This window comes from Corvus moneduloides, chromosome 3, assembly GCF_009650955.1.
Source record: "Corvus moneduloides isolate bCorMon1 chromosome 3, bCorMon1.pri, whole genome shotgun sequence".
NCBI classification, from domain to species: Eukaryota; Metazoa; Chordata; class Aves; order Passeriformes; family Corvidae; genus Corvus; species Corvus moneduloides.
The window spans coordinates 10,006,467-10,027,167 of NC_045478.1; positions in this window are offsets into that span (position 1 = coordinate 10,006,467).

The following is a 20,701-nucleotide window of genomic DNA, read 5'->3' on the forward strand; positions in this document are numbered from 1 at the left end:
TCTTTTTAAGACTGCCTAGGTCTTTAAGGAATTTGGTTACAGAACTGGAACTGGGTTACAGAACTGTGAATTTTGGGGCTAAAGACAGAGATTCAGTTCAGCATTTAAAGGGTAAGAGTGTGGCCTGCTTCCCTCCCACCCTACCTTGGGTTACCTGGTTGCAGTGGGCTGCTCGTGCTGGAGGCACTGGTGTGGGATACAAATGGGCTCTGGTGGAGACTTGAATGAAATGGCTTTGTTAGAGCCCTGCAACATTTCATGTTGGTTCTGATTTTGGGACCTGTCGTTGTACAGCGTGTCACCATCCCTAAAATGGTGATAAAAGCTGCCAATCTTCCGCAGGGCTTCCTCTTGCTCCCTGTCTTCTGCCCTCAGGAGTTTGACAGCAGAGAGAGCTGTAGGAGGGCAGCTCCAAGCCTTTCTGTTAAAACCTGCTTTCCAAGACAAATTGGAGACTGTACCCCCAGAGGGAGAATAGAGCAGGCCTGTCCTTGGTATTCTGCTGTGCAACATCAATTACTCTGGGGCACTATGGCTTGTGTAGGAGGAGATGGGGCACACAGAAGTAGAGGAAAATGTCCTTCACAAAATGGGGAAGTCAGGAGCTGCTGTCTGTCTGGGTGGGTCTTACTGCAGCTTTACAATTATTTTCTTTTGTAAGGTTTTGAACAGCAAGAAACTTATTTTTTGTTCTGTAAATCAGCCACTGTATTTTGAGTTTATGAACTCCTCTTGCTTACATTGGAACCATGGGGGCTATGCTTACCAAAAAAAAAAAACGTTTGGAGGAATCTTGGTAATCAGAAAGTTTTGAGATCAGGCAAAAGGATTGAAGGACTGAGTTTAGAATACTTGTTTCCATAGCTAAACACAGCTGAAAAGTGCTTTTTAACTTCATGCCCACTTTGGCAGCCCCTTTAACTGGTAAAAGACTTGTGTAAGATCAGAGTTGGCTGGTTTGCATTGCCTCACCAGCTATGAATTCCCTTCCTTAGGGGCTACCAAGACTTTTGCTTCCCCTTTTCTAGTCAGTGATAATGTGTGAAGTTAAGGTGGCAGGGAGGGAATAAAATGAAGTGCTAAGGGAAGTGGGAAATTCCTGTGTGAAAATCCTTGCAAGTGCAACACCTGTCTGATCCTCAGTGTGCTCTTGAGAGAAATTTTGTTGTAGCAAGAGAGAATTATCTACAGGAGGGCTGGTCTGCCTCTGTACTCTGACACAGGTTGGCCTGGGTTTTCCTGAGTCACATTTCTGTTCACTGTGCTTCCTGACTTCCTTCTTCATCCATGCTGGAGCAATTATCACATTTGCTCTTGTTCACAAGTGAGATGCAAAGAATGTGGCTGGCAGAAAAATTTGACCCCTTCTTTGTTCTGGAAAAACGAGCTGGAGGGTGTAAATGCACTGAATGTCAAAGAAGGCAAACTATGAGAGAAGGAGGACTTTTCACAATTCTCACTTTGTCAGGTTGTATTAGAGCCTATAAAGGAAGCTAAAGCAAACCTAAAAGGCTGTATAATCTTGTAATTGAAATAGAGAACAGGAAATAAAGAGAGCCACTCTACAGGGGTGCTGAGAAGAAAAACTATGTCAGGCATTTCATAAATGCCTTATCTGAGTCTTCATCAGGACTAGTGTGTATATTGATGAAAACGAGTAGGAATGGAATAAAGATGCAGGGTGAAATTCGCTCCATTTGAGATAGCTGCAAAACTAAAAAAAACCAAAACCCAACCTTTTAAATATGCGAGAGCTGAGGTAGAGGCTCAAAACCAAATAGTTACTTAGCATTCTGGGGTGGTGTTTAACTCATAAAACTGGAAGCCTGATGGACAGAATTTTTAATAAGTTTGTCAAGTTAGAGGACAGCAATTTTACTGCAGAAAATGAAGTGCAGTGCCTTCACTAAGGGAGAGAGGAGAGGAAAAGGAGCAGCCTCAGCAGTATGCAGGGTCTTACAAAAGGATTTGATGGATAGAGAAATTAAAAGGTAGGATGATGATATACAGGACAAAATACAAAATAGATTCACCAAAAGTAGATTGTGCCTGACTCATCAGATATCTTGCTTTTTGATAGCAGGGTTTTTTTTCAGACAAAGGCAGTCTTTTGTAATTGAACTTCACTAAAGCAAGTTATCAGTGCCACACAGAAAATGAATAATCAAAAGGAGGAAACTAGGGATTAGCGGAAGAATTGTAAAGTGGTGAAGAGTGAGCTAAGGAGCAAGGCAGAGAGTTAGGAGGGAGAAGAGACCTCATTTTGGGGACATCTTTCTAAATACTGTCTGACATGGAAGGAAGTACACAGAATTACATTTGCTGTTTGGAATTTGGGCCCCCTTGACAGTTTAGAGTATGAAGGATATGTTAATATTCTGACAAGTAACATTTAGGGTGAACTTCAACAGGTCAAGGTCAAGCTTGAAGGGGATAACAAATGGAATTTCTGTTCTAACCTGGGAATAAGAGGGGAAGAAAGGGGTAGGTGAATTAGTCAATTTTAGAATAATTATGTGTGCTGTAGCTGTAAGAAAGGAAAAAATAAGTCAATACAGGATGTAGTAGCCAGCAAATATTTCCAGCAAGTAGAGCGAATTGTTGGCATCATGGGTGTCATTAGACAAAGAACTAGTGAGCCCTTTGCTTACCATCACCTACACAGTCCAGGGTTAACTCATGCTGGGAAGGAACAGAGGAAAAACATTTAAATTATGTGGGAGAACAGAGTCTCTTCCCATAGTAAACTAATGGTGTTAGGTTTGTCCAGCTCAGGAAAACACAGAGTGACAGGTCACACAGTTGCTTTCTGCATGCTTGTCATGGTACAGGACAGTACCAAGGATGGGGATGAGCAATTTAGGCAAAAGAATAATATGGCAACAAGAAAAAAAAGAATTAGCCAGTATAAACATTTAAAAAATTAAAAACTTTGAGAATCGTTCCAGTAATGGTAGGGAGAAAAGATCAAAATGTATTGAAAACAAAGCTGGATGCTCAGGAAGATTACAGTATAAAATGTTCCTGAGCTAGTGGGATGTCCTTCAGCCGAGAGTCTATGCAAAGAACAGAGAGATCAATTAAAAACCCTTCCTTTTTCTTACCCTGGCTGTTTTGTTTTTTTTTTTTTATTTACTCTAGTTTATTACTCTCCTCCTTTAGCATAGAAAGGCAGATGGGCAGCCTTCTGGAGCAGTCTTTGAGATGATAACAAAAGGTGATTTATACTCTGCTTTGTGCACGTGCACATGTGTATACGTACATGTAATTATGTGTATGCATTTGCATGGATACACAACTATGTGCCAATGAGAAATTAAAACAGGAACTAGGGAAGTGCAATCACTAAATCACTAAATTTTAAAAAGTCAGAAAATATTAAGTGCTTTTAAAAGTAGAAAATCCTACCTCAAAATGGCATAGAGCAAAGGATAAGTAGGTGTGATTTAAAAATAAAGATTAGGATTTGGATAGATCCTAGACCCCAGAGTGCAGCTGTTCCAGTTTAACCAAAGCCACATGACTCTGTTGTATAAAAATGTCCTCAGCATGAACCCCTACTTGTCTGAGCCAACCATCAAAGCATTCCTGGCCCCTGAAAACCTGTGTAGGAGAGAGTGGTATGCTTAATATGTGCCACCAGGCCAGGGGTCCCCAAACTGTGGTACCCCTCTGATGTGCAATGCATTCAAAAATAGCATGCAGAGAAAAACAATCACAAACCCCCAAGCCTCAAAAAATCCACCACCAAAACCTATCTCACCTGCCTTACCTCTGGAAGTCATAGGCAGGAGCCAGCTGGATTCCTCTTGTATACAGGGCTGGGGCTGCTGCAGGTGGTTGAGGTGAGGGCAGGGACACTGAGGAAAAGAGTGGGGCCTGGAAGAAACTTAGGCTGATGCCACCAGTGCATTTCTCCCTCTAAACAAAGCCTGGGAACCCGTGCCTTAGGAGAATGGTCCTTCATGTGGCAAACCAGGTTGCATCTCTTTCTGAAAGGAGAGGGTTTGAGTGCCTGGGGAAACTCAGCAGGAGCTGAGAAATGCAGGTTCTGAATGAGATACCTCTCTTTTCTGGCACCTGACTCCCATCAGATTTGGAAGTAGCATATGCTGAGAGAAAGGGGCTGCTCCTCTGGAGATGCTCCCTAAGCCTGAGCACTCTTGCTCTTGAACCTCTTGCTGTGCTCAGGTGATGAGCTGGGTGCCAGTGTGTGACCAGAAGGAATCACATGGCTTGTTACTCTAACAGACAGACACAGACTGCCTTATACAAAACCTTGGCTGAGGAAAGCTTAAAAGTGTTGAAACTTAGGATGTCTGTGCAGAACAAAATCAAACCAATTGGAATTAAGACTGAAACAACTTCAACAGGCCATAAAGGATCATTGTTGTATTTTAACAACCCCCTCAGACTAGGACCCCTCAAAATAAAGCAGATATTGCATAAAAAGAAAGAGTTGGCATGCATCTAAGCAAGGGAGCAGATGGCCCATCTAATTGTTTATCTGTCCATACCTGGAGAAGATCCGAAAAGCTGACTTTGCTGGCAATCAAAAATCATCCCTGTCATGATCAGTGGCTTTCAAAGCCCACCTCTGAATGGACACCAGGGCCTGGCCAGCTCTTCAGGGACTATCACGCAGACTGAGTAGTACTGTACGTGCAGCTACATGCAGCACACAGCCCTGATGATGTCATTTCTCATTCAGTACATCCAGGCCTGAAGTTGCCTTTATGAATAACTTGAAACAACAGTTGAGTATTCAGTCTTCATAACAGAGAGCAATGGTTCAAGAACTTCCAGGAGTTTTATTCTTCTCAGGGTGGCACAGAGGAAAATATGGCTGCTTCGGAGCAACATTACCTGCCTTTTATTCAGACTGAAAATGTGGCTTTATTATTATTATTGCTGTTAGTGTACTACTAAAGGAAAAGACAAATTGCATATGCTCTTGAAAGTGCTGGTTGAGTCTGCTCTTCCTGCTCAAATAGTGCTGTTAATGTTTGATAGCAGCCGCCTGGGAACACAAGCCTTTGAACTGTTTATTGTTCTCGGGAGGTGGTTTGTCTTTTTTATTATACATATATATACACTGGACCTGGCTGCAAGTTTCTCAGGCATGACATAAATGATTAGAATCCTGCTCAGAAGTGTTGTCAGTTTTAAGTATTCTTTTCAGATGTTACCATCTCTACTTCCAACCCAAACCCACCGTGCACTCGCATCACTCTAAGGAGTGGTTGTGTGGTTATTGCACAGTGAGGATTAGTCACACATTAACCACAGCTGTAAAAACACGTCTATGGGAAAATCACAGCCAAACACCGAGGCTTTTGAGGCTGCTGCTCATTTCCAAAGAGGTGGATTTCTGTTCCATTTTGCTCCAGCATTGTGCAACAGACTCTTCATTGGCATGTTCACTTTGCTGTTGAGGTGCACTGCAGCTTTTCCTCTGGTACACCAATACCTTCTCCGCTTCCATGGACCATGGTGGATAGAAGTCTTACAGGTAGAGCTGAGTCAGCCAGTGTCTCTAAACCAGCAGGTCCTGGCAGGGAAAGGGGTACTCACACTGATCCAGTGTTTAGCCACATGATTCCAGTGCTACCTGAGGCAAAGCAGGTGATGTCAAAAGATGACTTAGAGTTAACAACTTTAGGCCTGTGAAGAGCTAGAACACCCTTGCTCATTGCCAATCTGGCAGCTAAATGCAGAGGCAAGTTCCGTTGCTTTTTGCTCAACAGGAAATTCCATTCATCACTGTTGTCCTTCTCCCAACATGTCCCATACTGCAGAGTTCTCAGCAAAGTATAGATCCTGCACTCAGTTTCCAAGTCCTCCTTCCAGATCTTCTCAGAGGTAGTAAAGCTGGAGAGCTTAGAGAAGAAGGAGAAAGAGGACAGCAGCCTACCCCCTCGGAACCTGTGACTTGTTAGGGACACTCTACATTGAGCTTTGGCCTCTGAATACTGCTGACATCACAGTACACTAGTCAAGGCTTACAGGAGAGCATCCCAGATCATCATCCACCAACCATGGATTCTGTTATCCCCCCACTGCTGCCGGATTCCATGGAAAGAATGACAAACCTTCTTAATGGGAATATTTGTTGAGGGGAACAAAGAAGGCAATGCAAATGAGAAATACACAATTTGGAATGCTTTCTCCAAAGCTGCTTTGGGCAAACGAAGAAAAGCATCACTCATGGAGAACATGTAATTACCATTACCTCTGCCCCGCCCTTGTCTTCTCAAGAGAAAATTTCTGTATTTACTGATTTGCTTTGGGCCAGTGTCACATGTGCCATTGCAAGTCAGCAACCAAGAAAGTCTCTTTCACATAAATAATTGAGGTTCCTTTAGACTCCTATTGAGTACTTCAAGGAGAACTGGGCACTGGGAACAAGGCAGTCCAGCTTCCTGGTGTTGCTGAAAGTGATGTCTCTGTGTTTGGGAACTGAAGCTGGGAATCCTCAGCCAGCTTCTGTAGTTCCCTTAGGCTTTCTGAAGCCGTGTCCTCACGCTAACTCCTGTCTGGAAAGGGAATTTAGGCTGGGGTAGGAACTTACATAATACCATAACATGAGAAGTTGTATTGCTCTGAGACAATGCGTGTAGTCTACGCACTGAGCCCATTTCCCTCCTTACCAAACACCACTGACTCTAATACCTGCTCCAGCTTGTTGTCCTGTTACCCCAGCAGCGTGTTTCAGACCATCCCTCCCCTTACCTACCTGCAGTAATAGAAGGTTACCTGGAGCTCTTCGCGTTTTCTCTGCATGAGGCAGCATAAACTCCAGTGTTGCCTTGAGCAAGGAGGCATTACTATTGACCTAGGAAACACCTTACAGAAAAAAGAGATCTGAAATTATTCCATGCAGAGGGCTCCTACACTGATTCCCAGTTTCATAAATGGGAAGATAAATGGGAAACTGCACAACACAGCTCCTTTGGCCAGTTAGAGCACTTTGCGTGTTATTTCCACACTGCCTCTTGAGAAGTTTGCTTGTCTTCCCATCAATCCTCCATCTCCTTTCTGTTGCACTCATCCATGTTAAATGAGGTATGAGCAATGAGAAACAGCATGGTACAACCTTCACACGGCACTGCTGGCATTTCCCCTCCAAAGGCAGTCACACAGCCTTCTGTGCTGTGGTTCTTCTTCAAGCACAAGGACTGAAGGGGGCTGAAAAGTATGCTGAAGTTTCAGGAATGAGTGTTTAAATTTTTCCTGTCCCCTCACCTTCCCTCATCCACTGTAGTATTAATGACGATATTGGAGCCAAATATTCTCCTGTTTATTGCAGAGAACAAATAAATGTTTTCAGAATTTCTTGCTCTACATAGGAGAGAAAGGCATCTGAAGGCTCTTCCCTGCAGTCTGAAGATGGTGGCAGAGCTGAGGGTCTCTAAATCACAGACCCCTCTTACCCCTGCAAGAGGAAGAGTATGGTCATGTTCCAAGGGCTGGGCTGCTCTTTGCACTCCCAACTAGCAGCATGGGGACAGGCTCCCCATGGGCAAGAGAAGCTGTAGTCAAAACCTACAAGAAAAGGTTCTCCAGGTAAGTAAACAACAAGTGAAAACAGAAAGAAAATATTGGCCTGCTGTCTAACGGGAGAGGTGAATTAGTCACCAACAACATTGGAAAGGCAGAGATTCTCAACACTTTCTTCACTCCTGTCTTTACCAGCACTGCTGGACCTCAGGCCTTGGGAACAAAAGTCCAGGCTGAAGCAAACACAGACCCACAGTTGGTGAAGGAAGAACTATTCCAGGAGTTTGGCCTCTGCACATCAATGGGCCCTGACAACATCCACCCAAGGGTGTCAAGAGGACTGGCTGTCATCATTGTGAGGCTGCTCTCTGTAATCTTTGAGAAGTCATGAAGGTTGAAGGACATCCCAGAAGACTGGAAGAAGGTTAATGTCACCCCCATCTTCAAAAAGGTCTTAAAGAAGGACCCAGGAAATTATAGGCCTTTCAGTCTTACTTCAATCCCTGGGAAAGTTATGGAGTGAATCCTCCTGGGGGCTATCACAAGTCAGATGAAACATGTTATTGGGAAAAGCCAGAAGATTCACCACAGGCAAACTGTGCTTGACAAACCTGATTGCCTTCTACAATAAAGTAATCTGCTTGGTTGATGTAGGGCAAGCAGTGGACATTGTTTACCTGGATTTCTTGGAGGCTTTTGATACAGTTTCCCACAGCCTCCTTGTAGAGAAGCAGATGTGTTACAGTCTAGGCCAGCCATTGGAATAATTGCCCCAGGGAAGTGGTGGATTCCTCAGCACTGGACACTTCTGAGATTCAGTTCAACAGGGCACAGGGCCGTCTTGCCTACACCATGCTTTTGCCAAGAAAGGTTGGACCAGATGAACCTTGAAGCCCTTCCCAACCTGATATTCCGTGATTCTCTGATACACAACGAACATATTTTGGATCTTGTATGTGGTAATGCTGTTCTCCACCAAGGTCATCATCTGTGCTTTAAGATCTCTCTCTATCAAGGGAAAAAAATGCTGCCTTACAGTAATGATTGAAAAGTTAGTAGAGAGGGTTGAAAAGTTTTTACCATCTTACAGCAAAAGTCTGTATATATGCATATAATTGATAAAAGAAATTTGTTTGAAAGAATCTGTGCTCAATCCTAAATACAGTCTCAGCAACTGGCACCACTGCTGAAGCAAAAATGGGAGTGAGTCCCTGCTCCTACAAGGATTATTCTTCAGTTACCAGCCCCACATCTGTGGTCAGTGTGAAACCAACAGCTGGGTTTTGGTGGAGTTATCTTCCTGCCTTGCCTCCTGCCTACAGCACTGACGAGGTACTTGGTCATCTCTAGGGATGGGTGGCTTTGACCAGAATGAGGCATCTCTCGGGTGCCCCATCCTGTGTGACCTCAGAGTGTGAAAGTTTGTAAGGGGGCTTGAAAATCACATTTATGTTGAAAAAGAAGTTCAGCTAAACCCTGATTGGTGCTTACATGAGGCACATAGATAACAAGAAAGATCTTATAAATAAACAGATTAAGGACAAAAGTTTCATGTAACTTACTAAACCTGAACCAAATGCCATTTTCTTTTCTTGAGAAATTGTGATGGGCCATAACAAAGAGAAAGGAATGCAACACCTGAGACCATTCACACTCTGCTTGCAGTGCTTTTCCTTTGCCCTGTTTGGTTGAAGCCTTGTGCTGTTTCATGTACCCATTGAGCATCACCTGTGGTGTGAGGTCTGACCCCATGCAGGTGTAGCTAACGCTCACTCGTTGGAAAACATCACATACCACCAGGATCTGCCAGTACTTGTTGACGTTGTTGTTAAGAAATGAAGTAGTTTTACAATAATCTCTGTAAAACAAAGTGATTAAAAGAAAAAGACCCCAAAAGTGAAGTTCAAGATGGAACTCCTCCTCTGGAATAGCTTACCAGGGCCACCATGCAGGACAGTGCATGAAGATGTGAGCAGCTGGTGGTGATGAATCAGAAACAGGCAGGAAGGAATCTGCTGAGGGGGCAGGAGTGCAGGCTCATGCCAGCAGACACTGTGGTTGGTAGAGTTTCCTGTTTGTCTGTCCGTCCTGTGGTCAATGGCATCGTGTGGTTTTAAAGTCTGGAGAGCTCAGATTGAAGGAGTTTGTCCTATGCAGGTTCTCATGTTCCTGTTGTTCTTGCATGGCTCTGCTTATGCAAGGGAGGAAGGCCAAAGGGTTGCCCAAATTCCTTCAGGAGCAAGAAGCATGGTGCAATACAACACCAGCTCTGAATGTCTTAATTGCTGAAACCTGGGCCTTTGTATGCTTCCCTGGGAACAGAATTTGGGAGGCAAAATCTGGCTGATGGAGTTTCATGTGTGCCTGACTTCCTGATGGAAAGCAAGTCCAGGGGGAAAGTCAGCTTGACTGTAAGCATGTCAAAATAACCAGTGAAGAGAAGGCTCTGGGGAGATTTTATAGCACCTTCCAGTACCAAAAACGGCTTCAAAAGAGCTGAAGACAGACCTTTAACAAGGGTGTGGAGTGATTGGACATGGGGGAATGGCTTTGAGCTGGCAGAGGGTAGGTTTAGGTTTGATATTAAGAAAAAATTCTTTCCTGTGAGGGTGGTGAGGCCCTGGCACAGGTTGCCCAGAGAGGTTGCAGATGTCCCATCACTGGAAGTGTTCAAGGCCAGGCTAGGAGGGGCTTTGAGCAACCTGGTCTTGTGGAAGGTGCCCCTGGCCATGACAGTGGAGCTGTAACTAGATGTCTTTAAGGTCCCTTCCAACCCAAACCATTCTTTGATTCTATGTGCAAAACAGGTGGACACGCAGCCAAATTTCAGCAGCAATAATTTCCAGGACATCTGTAACCATTTCAGGATTCTAGTACAGCTCTTCTATGCACTCCTGGCTGCTGGATGAAAACAGCGTGTGCTTGTTACGTACAGGAGCACTTTGAGAGGTCCTCCTACACTGACCAAGATTTGAAGTACGGTAAAATGGATTAAATTAACATGATTAAGCAGTACTCCTGTCCTAGGGAAGAGACCCTGACATTTATGATAACCCAGTGTCGACAAGCTGAGTCAAGTAGAACACCTACACAAAACCCTGCATTCACAGGACAGTTAGGATAGTAGAAAGCAGTTGCAAAGGTTTTTATTTTCCACGGGTTTCGAAGAAAAAGGAAAAGAAAGCAGACTCCATTAGTGCCTGAGTGAGGGAGAGGCTGCAGAGTTCAGCCCATATTAGATAACTGAATGAAGAGAGAAAGAGCTTTGTAATGAATGCTTCAAGCACAGGAAACGACCAATTAGTCCCGCTGCTCACAGGGTGACTTGTTTTTCCTGTCAGTGCTCTGAAGACTCCTAACACGGAGTGGCAGGAGCGATTTGTAAAGGTCAGATAAAACCTGCGGGCATGTTTGGCTCCAGCAACAGACCCAGCTCTGCTGCAGACCTGGAGAGCGGCAATCCCAATGCCCACGGTCCCAGGTGATTCCTGCCCTTTCACAGCCCGGAGGTTACATGGCCTCTGACACCAGTGAGCCGGGTAAGTGATGTGTTTGTGGCAGAATATGGCAGCACACGGAGCTCCTGAAGTCTCCAGATATTTCTTGTCCATCTGCCTGGAAAGCAGGAATTTGACAGGGGATGCGATTCCTGGGGAACCCACATGGGAAACAGAGGGGCAGCTCACCTCTCACCTCCTCTGGCAGATGTGGTAGGTCCCATTTTACCTAATATATGTAAAGTTTAAAGTTGAATTCTGGGGCTCAATCTCGACATCCTGCAGTTCAAACTACTATGACCAGGCTAGAGATGCTAATGTTTTTCATTGGCACAGGGCTGACAGGCTCAGAATTCAATGGCATACATTGTGAATTACATGAACTGTAATCTGACTCTTCATTGTTTTTGCTAGAAAATTAAATAAACGACATTAATACCTGCTTTGCCATTAGTGTACAATGCATTTGCTATGTGGGATGCTATCCATAATATAACTGTGTAAGTTCAGTAAGGCCATCTTTTTTGTGAAAAAGAATTATGCAGGTAATGACAGATAATACAGCTCCAAGCTTTCAGCCCTAGTAATTCCTGAGTCCTAAAAATGTTTACAACTAAGAACTAATAGAGACACACTCAAGGCTTCAAGTGCCTATCACTTGCCTCAGGAGCAATGCAGCTGGTTAATTGCTGGCCAGGCCACAGGTGAATAAATCCTGTGGAAAAGGTTTTAAGCAGAGCAGTGTTTCATTCTTTAGAAAGTGCTTCCCAAGAGTCAGGCAAAAAGCTTTACAGTGCTCCGTCCCCATAAGAACCTACCCTTGGGCTTTGGCTATGCAGGAGCTGCCTGGAAAACCACCTGCCCACACCCCCATTCACCCCATGGCTGAAGCTATCCGAGACATGAAGGTGTCTAGTGAAGAATAAGTAGCAAAGTAATGGTCTTTGTGGGCCTTATTTCTTCCTGAAAATGTATCATGTTTGTCTAGCCCTGTTAAAGAAACCCTTGTGGTCCTTGACCATTGGATGATGCAGATTAGCTTTCTTGTTCTCCAGGATGTTGACAGGATCACTTAGGAAAATTAAAAAACAATTGTCTATGATGCTGTATGGTGACAGCATGAGTGGCTGTTTGGGTGTTACATGTCAGGATGATTTTTGTTTGGTCAGGTTTTCCTAGACCTTGTAGTCTGAGTGTGCTCTGTTCCCTGAGCCATCTGCCTGTGTTTTTCTTCTGTCTTTATCAACTTTGCAGATGCAGTTCTTAAAGTTTTACAGGCCAAGTTTGCACAGTTTGATACTCTGCTTGGCTATAGCCATGAAGTTCCTGAGTTGAAAATTGATGAGATAAAATGTGACATAAATTAAATAAAATTGTCCACTTTTTCCCATCCATGCTATTTAGGAGCATATGCTACAAGTATCTAGAATGCATGAGGATTTAGAGAACTAAACTGGGATGAATTAATTCTCCCCAGGTACATCTATACTGGTACATAAAATGAGGCTGGAGGAGGGGTACAGGCACACAAGACCAGCATGTCCGGTTGTTAACATGGACCCCATCACTGCTGGCTTGCACTGCCTAGCACTGTTCCAACAGCACCCTGACCCAGCCAGGGAGCACCACAGGATGATGATTCTTCCCTGCAGATGGTTTTCCCTCAGCCACAGTGCATAGGGGCAGGAACAGAGCTCAGCCATGTGGATGGGAGCTGTGATGTGCTGCTTTGCCCCAGAGCAAGCAAATGGTCCCTGGCCTATTTTATTTATTAATAAAGATTGAAGAGAGAAGCAAAACCTGGATACACGCTGTTAAGTGATTTTAAAATTGAAGTAACTCATAAATGTGTGCCATGGTTTAAGCTGGAAATTGACCCATACGGAGCTGCTCCCCTCCCCCCATCCCCTCTCTCTCTATGAGAGAGACAAAAGGTAGAAATCCTGAGTTGAGATGAGGACAATTTACTGGAAACAGCAATGGGATAAGAAAACAGTAACAGCACCAGCAACAAAATTAATAACAAAAGTATACAAAAAGAGGGTGACTTACACACAAGAAAAATTCTCACTGACCTGAGCCCATGCTGCACATCTCCTGAGAGAAGAATAAAAATTATCCCCCAGACCCTCTGCGTGCACCTTTTCCTTCCTGACTGCAAGCCATCTCCCTTCCCCTCAAAGTGAGAATTCCATAGGTCTACAGAGATGTGAGTGGTGTAGAATAACAGTCCAGACACGCTCACACAGCTCCAGGCTCTACCCCCTCCCCCCCCCCACCATGGCCTTGGTCAAAATTAGGATAACGTGAAATTGGGAATTTAAAAAATACAAAGGGTAAATTATTTCTGACCTATAGACATCATGAAGAGACTGGGGTGAGCACACTTGTGCCATGTTTTTGGCAGAGGACAAGCATAGCCGGGATAAATGTTGAGAACACAAAATTCCAGAGCCATCCTTTCATTTAATGCCTGGATTGATGAAAGGTGAGACCCTGGCAGAGCAGATTGTGGAGCACTGCAGTGTCCTGTCCCTTGCTGTGATGATAGGGCAGCAGCTGGATGGTGGCACAGTTTCCCACTGGAGTCCCCACTGCCCCTCTTTCCACTGGGAGCCAGGATATTTCCAGGACACATCCATCTTGGCCCAGGAGTTCAGGAGCATTGCCAGCTACCCGTGGCCAGAGTGATCAAGGGAACATTGAGTGAATTTTTAAAGCAAGGCAGATTTTCCTTTTTAAAAATGGCAGTGCAGTGGCTTCTGTGGTGGCTGTTGAGGAACTTTTTAGTTGTACCTTCCTACAGCAGCCAGACTGCAAAACACATGCTGGGCTTGCTTATCTGCCCTTGTATCTTCCATAAGAAATGCAAGCCTCATCTTTCCAGCAGCTTTGTTTGGAAGAGGTTTTTCTTTCACAAAACTCAGTTAAACATCTTTCAACTAAGCATCTTTCAACAAACTGAGTTTTTCCCCCCAATATGAGCAAGTAGAAAAAGATGTGCCTTCAGTCTGTGATGTGCCAGCAGATAGATGGATGTCTAGCAGGTGGGAAGGCTCAGAACTTCAGAAAAGAGGGACAGCAAGCCTGTGGGGTGAAACGAAAAGTGCCCAGGCACTTTTAGTAAGGCAGTGAAGAGGAAAGAAAATAATTTATTCATTTTTTCATGCACTTCCATCCCTCCACAATTCAGAGGGATTTAAACTGCCAGAGTTCAGGAAGTGTTCTGGACAACTCTCTCAGGCACATGGTGTGACTCGTGTTGACCCTGTGCAGGGCCAGGAGTTGGACTAGATAATCCTTGTGGATCCTTTTCAACTCAGATCATTCTATGATTTTAATTCCATCTCTGCAGCACCAGTTTGAGGCATGCCCCAAATTTCTGGGATCACTGCTCCACCCCTCCTCATGCTGGGATCTCAGCCATGAAGATGGGGGTGCCCCAGGGCAGGAGCTGTTTCCCCAGCAGACTTTCTATAGTCCAAAGAGTGAGCAACAGGAAGGCTTGGGCAGGCAGTGGGCCCTGTGGGTTGCTGCATGTGGGATTTGGGACAGAAGGATGCAAATACACAGGAACATCTGTCCAGCCGGGCATTCCAAACCACCATGCAGAAGAAAGGAGGGAGATGGCAGACCTGAGATCACATTTTGTGCTATTTCCTGTGCCAAATCATGAATCTTTGTCTAATCCCAGTGGGGTTCAGACCCCTGGGGTGCTTGTGCTGCAGCCAGGCCAGTTTGCAAAAGCACAGCCCAAAGGGCTCCCAGAGTGGATGTCAGTAACCATCCATCCTTGGCGGAACTTTGTTCCCAGGAAGTTGCAAAACCTGCTTGGGAAGACAGGCAAGTAAGCAGGCTCCAGGCAGCCCAAGTGCTTCCTTAAAAGGCTTCTGGAACTGATCCATGAGTGGTGTCACACATGGGATTTTATGAAGTGCTCATCTCCATCCCTGAGCCTGCTGCTTCTGCAGTCACTGGTGAGATTTCACTGAGGGTATGACAATACCCAGAAGTGAATCACACACCCCCTATGCGTAAAATTTCATGGCCTATGAGCTGATATATAGCCCAGACATTCCTGCAGCCTGAAGAAGCCTCACAGTTCCCTGGAGGGCTCCTTGCCTTAGCAATGGAAGCAGAGCAGGGAGCTTCTCTGTCATGCATCTCCTCCTCCTCCTTTCATCTAACACATGAGCATGGCAAGGGGTGAACTCCTCTCAGAAATTACATCTGCTGTCAAAGAGCAAATAACAGCCTATTATTTATTATTTATTATTTATTGCTAACCTGATGTTTGTCTGGGTTAGTGGGATAATCAGCTGCTGATGGACTTGATCAGTGATATTCAGTTAGCATAGGTCTGCACAGTGGTGTTTTTTAAGACCTCAGAGAGTAAAGGTGCAAGGTGTATCATTAATAGTGTTCTGACAGTGTATGGACTACATTATTTTATATATGGTGTAACAGAATGTGAAGGATACTGCATTTTATGGTATGTTTGGAGGCAGGATTGAGGCAGGACTCCCAAGCTCGTCACATTTTCACATCAAGAAATCTCTACCCCACTACTGCATTGTTTCTAGCTGTGTATAGAGACGACACCAGAAATCATTTTGACCATTCACAAACAGCACCTCTTTTGGAAATGCAGCCAAACCCTGAACCGAGAAAGCAAACATCAGCAGTGTATAATCAGGCTCCCAGCAGTTCAGGAGAGGAAGTAATAAATAAATTGCCTACCTGGAACTGCAGGAGGAACCCAGCAGGTTGCATGCAAGGACCCACCTGGGTACTAGGAAGGAAGCTCAAGTGAATTCTCCTGGTGCAAAAAATAGGCTTGGGTGCTCCTATGGCCACAGCATCCAGGCACAATTTTCATGGTCTTATCCTAAACCTTTCCCTTTGGCAAAGCAATGCAATTTCATGATTTGTCACTTTTTTACTGACACAGACAATTACCAGCCAAATTACCCCCATTTTCATCTATCCCTAAGCATTCTGTGAAACCAGGGTTACTTGGGTAAGTTTTCCTGAAATCAAGCAGGTATTTTCCCAAGAATCATGCACCAAGAAGAGCTGTACTGAGTCCAGGTGTGGAAGGAGCCCTGTGATGCCTGTGCCTGCTTGCCCTTTAGAGTCCAGGGAAAGGCTGGGATCTATTGCAGGAGCACAGGTAACACCACGTCTCAGACCTAGAGATCAGACTCTGAATTCAGACCAAATCTACTCTTGGATAGTTTTGTTTATCTCCAGAAGTCTCACACCCCGGGACTGTGGATCTGAACTACATCTTTTAAAAAGACTTTCCTGCCTGCCTACTGGGGTAGGAACTCAATGATGGGAGCTTGCCACTCCCAAATGCACATTTCAGCCTTATAGTATATAAATGTGCTTCAGTTTAATTCTCAGTTTAATGTGTTACGCTTCCTTGTTGCCTCAACTTTAATAAAGTATTTATTGTTTATAATAATACTAAATCTGTAACATGAATGAGCATTATATGACTGCTTTATTTCTAACTTTAAATAATGGTGAAACATTTTTAATAAAGTATATATTACATTCTCACATACTATACGCACTATGCTTGCCTTTAAAATGTGTTTCATTATGTTAGTGTACACATTTTTTGTTGGAAGCTTTATCATGGTATATTATTAAGGGTGCTGCAAATCCATAGTTGCCACTAATTGGTAGAATCACTTGTGTTCAGTATCTGTTAGGACTTGGTCTTCACAGATTATGCAGTACATTTGTGAAATGATTATCAAATATCGGCTTGCTCTTATTCCTTTTAACTTCAATGGAAGTACGACTGACAACAGTATAGTCATGTGTCAATATGTTTCATTGATAAAAAACATTATGTTCTAAATTCCTTCCTTATTTGTAGCTAGGAGCTCAGTTTTTGTATTGTTTCAGAGCTAAAAAGCAGTGTAGTGTCAGAGTGACTCATGAATGGAAGTTAAATAGATTACAGTGGGTGATAATGCAGCCTGAAAAGGCTGGGTAAATATAACCCAGAAGGGAAATTTACTATATTTTTTCCATGAAAGATCAGCTGAACTTTGTGTTTATCACTCAGGAACATAACAAGTTCTGGCTAGTTCCTGTGTTTTAGAAACTTCTCACCTTGCAATTTTGATGCTTTATTTCCAAGCTTCCTGGAAGAATTTAATTTAAATTTTAACTCTTGATTATAGTTTCTTCAGGATGAACAAAATCAGAACTTTTATTTCAGTATTCTGAAGTTTCACTTTGGGTTTTTTTTCATGAAGAAATCACACAATGAAAGTGTAACTCCAAAGTGTTACTTCTCAGAGCTGCACAGTGCTTCACATCTGCCCTGACTTGCATAACCTGCTCTCTGCGTTGAAGAACCATCTTTAACAAGAGAGCTGTTAAAATATTCTGTGCTCTGTACTGAGAGGTGTGGGCAAGGAAAGGAAAGATTTTCAATTGCCGTTAAGAGAACTCTGGCTTCCTCTTACTGTCTTTTTTTATCTTTTAAATATCATATAAGAAATTACTTTGGCTGCTTTTAGGAATACAGCTCACATACTCATTCCCTGTCATTTTATTTCCAGACATCCCTATGACTGCCTGTATACAAACATCCTCTGTTGGGAGGGAACAAAAGAAACAAGTAGATTCCTGCACCATGGGTCACTTTTGGTCAGAGGTTTCTCCCATCCAGAATATATCCACCACATTTATTTTCGTGCATGTGCTGTGGTACTCTGTGTGTTTATTCAGGTAGTGGCATCCACAGAAACACCCTTCCCAGGGAAAAGAAGGTTTCACTCTTCATGGAAAAAGGACACTTGGATTATCTGTGTGTACCTGTCAAAGCTGTTGCATTTATTCTCCCTTTCTGTTGCAGTCAATCTAGAGTAGCACCTCTTGAATCCTCTGTGAATGGAGCGGTGAAGAACCTTGGAAGTACAGAAGGGGTTGAAAAATTGGCGCTACTTACAACTTGCCAGACATTATGTGCAATAAAACATAAAAAACAAAAGAAACCTCATAATGGATGAATAATTATATTTGTCCTTCCTGTACAGTTAGCTGCAAGTAATAAAGTTGTCTGTGTAGTTATACCTGGTAAATAAAATGCTACTGTTCATCCTTCCTCATGTGTTACATTGAGCTTTACAAGAATAAAGATGCAAAGGCCACAGTTCACATTCCAAGAGGCTTTTCCCCCTTTTGGGGAAATAAACCAATCAAAGTTATTCCAGGGTTTTTGTGGTATAACAGAGCACACTGTATATTGAGGCATGACTGTTGTCTTCAGATGTCAATTTTGGAATCAGAGTTTCAGAGAATTATTGAAAAAATGACTTGGTAACAAGCACTAGAGATACTTATCCTGAGCCCTGCAAAGAGCAGGGCCAGCTTCAGAGCTAGATGAGATTGCCTGTAAGATTTTTCCAGACAGGTTTTCAGAAGTCTCTAAGGATACAGGCTCCACAGAACCTTCACATTAGCCAGGTTTTAAGTTCTGGAGACAAAAATCCTGAGATTACCCCAGAGAAATATTTGGAAAAATATGTAATTTATTAACTCTCATGTGTACTGCATATTATTTCTCACATAATGTCTATTTTTTTACAGAAATGTGTTGAATTATGCTCTCTTGATGCTGCATAAAGGTAAATGCATGAAAAAACATGAAGAGGTGTGATGTGTGGTTGAGATAAGCTCTGAGAACAGGGGGCACCTGTGAACTTCACCTCCACCCAGCAGATGGGTGATGTTTTGCAGGAGAGATCTCTGTTTCTCCTTCCTTTCCTCTCTGCTGAGCAAGGTAGGATTTAGATCATACCTAAATGCAGGCTCTGTATGGCTTTAATGACACTGGGTTCTCAGCACAATTATAAAAAGGGTTTATTTCTTTGTGCATTAAAAATCAGCAGGAAAGGGACTAACCTCTGCTGCTACATGATAATTTAATACTGGGGATAATACTGGTATATTGATGAAATACAATCCAAATGTAAATGGCATTATGGCAGCATTATGAAAAGAAATGCTGGATGAGAATGTAGATTTATAATTATTTATTGTAGCAATGCAAGCAGATATCTACACTTCATTATGCCATGGTCAAGAGAATAGTTTCAGCTAGAAAGGTTAAGGGAAGGTTATTCCAGCCATGCAGGCTGATGGTGCACTTACCTGAGGGGAAGAGAACAGGGGTTCGGCTGAACAAAGACATTTACCTGTGAAATAAGTTTCCCTGTTCCTTGAAGAGGAAAATTTCCCTCATTACTGCACAAGAGGCAAGCACAGCACTGTTTGGACATCTTGGGAAAAGCAGTGAAGTGCTGCCACCCCAGCATTCCCATGAAGAGTGCACCTCTAATCCATATATCCATATATATAAATATAAGTATATATTTACATATGTATTTGTATGCTCTGTAACCAGCCTTCACAGCCTCCCTTTCACAGGAGTCCACTAAGGGTTACTTTGGAAATGATCTTGATATCTTCCATGATAACAAAAAATTCCATTTGTTCCCAGATTCCAATCAGCTGCAACACTTCTCACAATCTCTGAATACTCAAAACCTTTTCAGCACTTGAAGTACATTCCAGCCACTGTAAATTATCCTTAAATATCACATGCAAATGTTTACATTTGTGGAAACCTAAGTTTCTGCTTTTTCTTTCTTCCCATCTTGGTCTCAGATCAACCAGATTTTTGTGCAGTTTTTGATAGCGCTCATTAACATCAGCAGTTTTATTGTGAGCCCATGTTTAGAAAACCCGTGATAAATCCTACACTGATCCCTACCTGCCTTCTGTGCTTTGGCATGGGCAAGAAGTGTCAGGTTAAGCTCAGCGCACCTGCCTGAGCTGGGCAGGACAGCGGTGGTTTCGTGTGGTTATTCATAGCATGGGGTGCAGCTTCAGTGGGCAGCTTTTTAATAATGTAAGCCAAAAGTGAAAGGGTAATGTTTACCAAACCTGTTTCAAAATGGCTGATTAATCAAATAAATGGGTGTTTATTGAGGCTGTTGCTAGGTACTTACTGTTATTGAGATAATTGTGTGACTCAGCTAAGCCAGACAAAGAGCTCTACTGTTGCTCTAAAGCAGCAACTGGCCAAGTTTGCATCTTACACCAGAGTGAGGGGAGAGACTTTGCTCTTTCTTCTTAGCTTTTTAACAAAGCTAATCACTTAGTTCATTTATCTGACACATCGTTCCCTTTTACAGCCAGCTTAAAATGCCTTCTTCCAATAAACCCCAGAAACACTGACCCTTCTGCAGAACCCCTTTGTCTGCAGTACAGCAGTGGTGGGTTTTCATTACTGACACCAAGGTGTGGACAGACCTTTCTTTTGTGTCTATATTATATTAAATTATGTTGTATTATATTATGCATATTACGTTATGTTAATATTTATCCTCTTCATGCTTTTTTTTCTGCTAAACAGCTGCATAAACCATAAAGTCATCACCACTTAAAGCATTTTTTTACTAAATAACTGAGTACTTGATTAGACAGGCTATTAATGGAGATTTTATGATAGAAATTGCATAACACAACTCATGGCTTAGGTTTTTCATCTTAAAAAATGAAAACATTTTTTAAGACAGATACAAATGAGTATAATGATAGAAAACTCTCCTTGCTTCTCAGAGGAAAGCTTGGAGTACATGAAGTCTGAGGTACAGGAAGAGATTTATATC